Here is a 5,121-nt window from a genome sequence, read left to right as displayed (position 1 = left end):
AAAGTCTATGCTATGACTCAACAAGAAGTAGAGGATGCACCAGACGTTATTACTGGTACGATTCTTATTTGTAATGTACCTGCAGATGTTTTATTTGATCCAGGTGCTACGCATTCCTTTGTTTCTAGTATATTTCTGACTAAGTTGAATAGGATGCTAGAGCCTTTATCTGAGGGGTTAGCTATATACACTCCAGTTGGTGACGTTTTACTTGTTAATGAGGTGTTACGTAATTGTGAAGTTTTAGTAGAAGGTATCAGTTTGCTAGTGGACTTGCTACCACTAGAGTTGCAGAGGTTAGATGTAATTTTGGGAATGGATTTCTTATTTTCTCATTATGCATCTATGGATTGCCATAGGAAGGAAGTGGTTTTCAGAAAACCAGGCTTTGCTGAAGTGGTTTTTAGAGGTATGAGGAAGGCCGTTTCTAGAAGTTTAATCTCAGTTTTGAAAGCTGAGAAATTACTGAGGAAGGGTTGCACAGCGTTTCTTGCACACATCGTAGTAGTGCAGAGAGAAAAACTAAAGCCAGAAGATGTTCCTGTGGTGAAAGAGTTTCTTGATGTATTTCCAGATGATCTGTCAGGTTTGCCACCTGATAGAGAGATTGAGTTCACTATTGAATTATTACCAGGAACAGCACCTATTTCACAAGCCCCGTATAGAATGGCTCCAAGCGAGCTAAAAGAATTGAAGATGCAGTTACAGGAACTAGTTGACAAGGGATACATCAGGCCTAGTGTTTCGCCGTGGGGAGCACCAGTGCTTTTTGTGAAAAAGAAAGATGGTACCCTCAGATTATGTATTGACTATAGACAGTTAAACAAGGTTACAATACGTAACAAGTATCCTTTACCACGCATCGATGACTTATTTGATCAACTAAGGGGAGCAGCGTTGTTCTCTAAGATTGACTTAAGGTCAGGATACCACCAGTTGAAGGTTAGAGAATCAGATATTGCTAAGACAGCATTTAGAACGAGGTATGGGCATTATGAGTTTCGAGTTATGCCATTCGGTTTAACGAATGCGCCAGCGGTTTTCATGGATCTCATGAACAGGATCTTCCATCGGTATTTAGATCAGTTTGTGATTGTGTTCATTGATGATATATTAGTTTACTCAGTTGACAGAGAATCTCATGAGGAACATCTGAGGATTGTTCTACAGACTCTACGTGAAAAACAGTTATACGCTAAGTTCAGCAAATGTGAGTTCTGGTTGGAACAAGTAGTATTTTTGGGGCATGTAGTTTCAGCAAAAGGAGTTAGTGTCGATCCACAAAAAGTAGAAGCGGTTGTCAATTGGGAAAGACCAATTAGTGCGACAGAAGTACGTAGTTTCCTGGGTTTGGCAGGATACTATAGGCGTTTTATTGAGGATTTCTCTCGATTGGCATTGCCTTTGACCGCTTTGACAAGGAAGAATGTTAAGTTTGAGTGGTCAGATAAATGCGAGCAAAGTTTTCGGGAATTGAAGAAAAGACTAGTTACAGCACCTATTTTGGCACTTCCTGTAACAGGGAAGGACTATGTGATTTATTGTGATGCTTCAAGGCTAGGATTAGGTTGTGTGCTTATGCAAAATGGGAATGTAATAGCTTATGCTTCGAGGCAGTTGAAGGAGCATGAGTGTAATTACCCTACCCATGATCTTGAGCTAGCAGCAGTTGTTTTAGCACTAAAAATCTGGAGACACTATTTGTTCGGGGAAAAGTGCCATATTTTCACAGATCATAAAAGTCTGAAGTATATTTTTGATCAAAAAGAGCTAAATCTGAGACAAAGGCGATGGCTAGAACTGATTAAAGATTATGATTGTACTATAGAGTATCATCCAGGTAAGGCCAACGTAGTAGCAGATGCATTAAGTAGGAAGTCAAGACTTCCGAAGAGTGCCTTGTGTGGTATTCGAGTAGCTTTGTTGAATGAGTTAAGAGGTTCCAAGGCAGTAGTAACTACAGAGGATTCAGGAAGTCTCTTAGCTCAATTTCAGGTTCGGTCTTCTCTAGTAACTGAGATTGTAAGAAGACAGTCAGAAGACAGTAATTTACAGAAGAAGTTTGAGAAATCCAAGAAAGGCTTAGAGGTGGAGTTTGAGCTGAGAACAGATGGAGCCATTGTTAAACAAGGAAGATTATGTGTTCCGAATATCAGTGAGCTTAAGAATGCTATTCTAGAAGAAGCTCACAGTTCAGCTTACGCTATGCATCCAGGTAGCACCAAGATGTACAGAACTTTAAAGAAGACTTATTGGTGGTCTGGAATGAAGCAAGAGATAGCTGAATATGTTGATAGATGTTTGATTTGTCAACAGGTTAAACCAGTAAGACAGAGGCCAGGAGGATTTCTTAATCCTTTGCCAGTGCCAGAGTGGAAATGGGAGCATATTACTATGGATTTTCTATTTGGATTACCTCGTACATCCAGTGGACATGATGGTATATGGGTAATAGTAGACAGACTCACCAAGACGACACGATTTATACCGATTAAAATGACATCTACGTTAGACCAGCTAGCGAGATTATATGTTGATAAGATTGTGAGTCAGTATGGAGTACCAGTGTCCATAGTTTCAGATAGGGATCCGAGGTTTACTTCTAAATTTTGGCCTAGTTTACAGAAAGCAATGGGAACAGGGCTAAAGTTTAGTACATCATTTCATCCCCAAACAGATGGTCAGTCCGAGAGGACCATCCAAACTTTAGAGGACATGTTGAGAGCATGTGTCCTACAACTTAAAGGAAGTTGGGATACCCACTTGCCACTTATGGAGTTTGCTTATAATAATAACTATCAGTCTAGTATCGGTATGGCACCATATGAAGCCTTATACGGGAGACCATGCAGAACTCCTGTGTGCTGGAATGAAGTGGGAGAGCGGAAGTTAGTAGGTCCTGAGTTGGTTCAGATTACGACAAACAATATTAAGTTGATCAGAGAAAATCTGAGGAAAGCCCAAGATCGACAGAAAAGTTATGCGGATAAGCGACGAAGAAACCTAGAATTCCAAGTTGGAGATCAAGTTTTCTTAAAATTATCTCCATGGCGAGGTGTTATTCGTTTCGGAAGAAAAGGTAAGTTAAGTCCTAGATATATTGGGCCATATCAGATAACGGAACGAGTGGGACCAGCAGCGTATAGACTTGAGTTGCCAATAGAACTTGCACGAATACATGATGTTTTCCATGTATCCATGTTAAGAAAATATATACCAGATCCATCGCATGTGTTGCAAGATCAACCAGTTGAATTAAAAGAAGATTTGAGTTATGTTGAAGAACCAGTTCAGATTCTCGACAGAAAGGAACAAGTTTTGAGAAACAAAACGATTCCACTCATAAAAGTTTTGTGGAGACATCATGGAGCGGAGGATGCAACTTGGGAACCAGAATATCAGATGAAGAAGAGCTATCCGATACTTTTCAGTTAAGGACATTCTAAATTTCGAGGACGAAATTTTCTAAAGGGAAGGTAAGTTGTAAACCCGATATTTTCTTGGTTTAATTTCTTTAAATGTGGGAAAAAAAAAAAGAAAAAAAAATGGAAATTAAGTGTAAATATAAATATATATATTTATATATTAAATAGTTTTATTAAATTAATTGAAGAAAATAAAGAAAAGAAAGGACAAAAAGAAGAAAATTTCATTTTCTCTTTTCTTCTTCTTCTTCTCTTCCCTTCACCGCCAAGAGTTGAAGACATCCAAATTCCCTTTATTTTTTTTCTTTTTCCTTCTTCAATTTGCAGAGAACTTCTAAGAGAGAGTTTGGAAGAAGAAGAGAAATTTTACTAGAATTTTTAGGTTGAAGAAGAGGAGGAGAACTCAAGCAAAGTGTATCAATGGCTGAATTTTAGATCATTCTGCACATCACTGGTTTTTAATTCGGTTTGAACTCTTCAAAAGGAATTAAGAGGTGAGATTTACATTTACTGAAAGTTAACTCATTTTTAAACAAACTTTATGAAGAACGTTGGAGCAAATTCGGATATTCATTTGGTGCTTTTTGATGAAGAAAACAGGGCAGTTAGTTTTCACTCGAAATCAGGAGGTCTCTGGTTTTTCTTGTATTTCAGAGTGTATCGGTGGAGTTAGAATTTCTATTTGGTATGGTTGGAAATCTTATTCAATTTACTACAACTTTCATGAAGAAATTGTAAACCAAAAACGACTAAGAATTGGTTAAATTGTAGGAACAAGTTAAAGAGGTCGTGTGCGCGCGATTCTGGAAGTGGTTCTGTTTTGAGGGTTATATGTGTTTATGCACGGGGAGTTAGATTTATATGTCTTCAGGTAAGTTTTAGAGGATCTCAAAATGAAGAGTTTGATATAAAGAACACTCATTTTGGTTAAATATTGAGAAAGTTATAGTTCTTTGAAGTTTATGTTAGAAATCTGGAAATTTTAGAGAATTGTTGAAATAGGATTTTATTTCTTAAGCTTTGTTTTCGTGAGCGTCATCTTTGGTGCGACATGTTATGTATATCTTTAGGAAACCAGAATGTTTAAGGTTTTAATACTCGGTTGGGTTGTTGGCAGGCCGAGAAGAATTAAACCGAGCTTATAGACCAAGGATCTAGCCCAAGACTGTGAGTGACAAAACCAACTTTGAAATATTTTCCATAACTGTTATTATGATTGAATGCGATAAATGTTTATTTACGAAGCCATGAAAGGTATTTGAATTTCATGACTATTTTCAAGTATACATTTGAAGACTAGATTTCTTAAAGAAATTTATGCTAGCACGTTGATATTAAATGTTTGGAAAGTATTTAAACCACAATATTTTAAGCAAAGCATGAATTAGTATGAAGTTTTGTTTTAAGAACGACAATTCTCCACGAAAGAGCTGAGTAAAGTTCGAGCTTTGTGTAAAATTTATAAGCAGGCATGTTTTAATATTTTATGATGATTTATGAAATTTTCATTAACTACATGACTGAGATCTTGAGCCTGAGGCTAGAGATTACCGTGTGCACACTGGTTAGATTTCGTTGTTGACGTTGAGTGTACTCCGTAACAACGATGCTGTCGTGAGTGCTGGGCGGGCCCCACTACGACAAAGACGATGGGAGTGCTGGGCGGGCCCCACTACATCGTAGTGCTTGTAAACGT

This window comes from Cucumis melo, chromosome 11, assembly GCF_025177605.1.
Source record: "Cucumis melo cultivar AY chromosome 11, USDA_Cmelo_AY_1.0, whole genome shotgun sequence".
NCBI classification, from domain to species: domain Eukaryota; kingdom Viridiplantae; phylum Streptophyta; class Magnoliopsida; order Cucurbitales; family Cucurbitaceae; genus Cucumis; species Cucumis melo.
Note: the sequence above shows the minus strand (reverse complement) of the source record.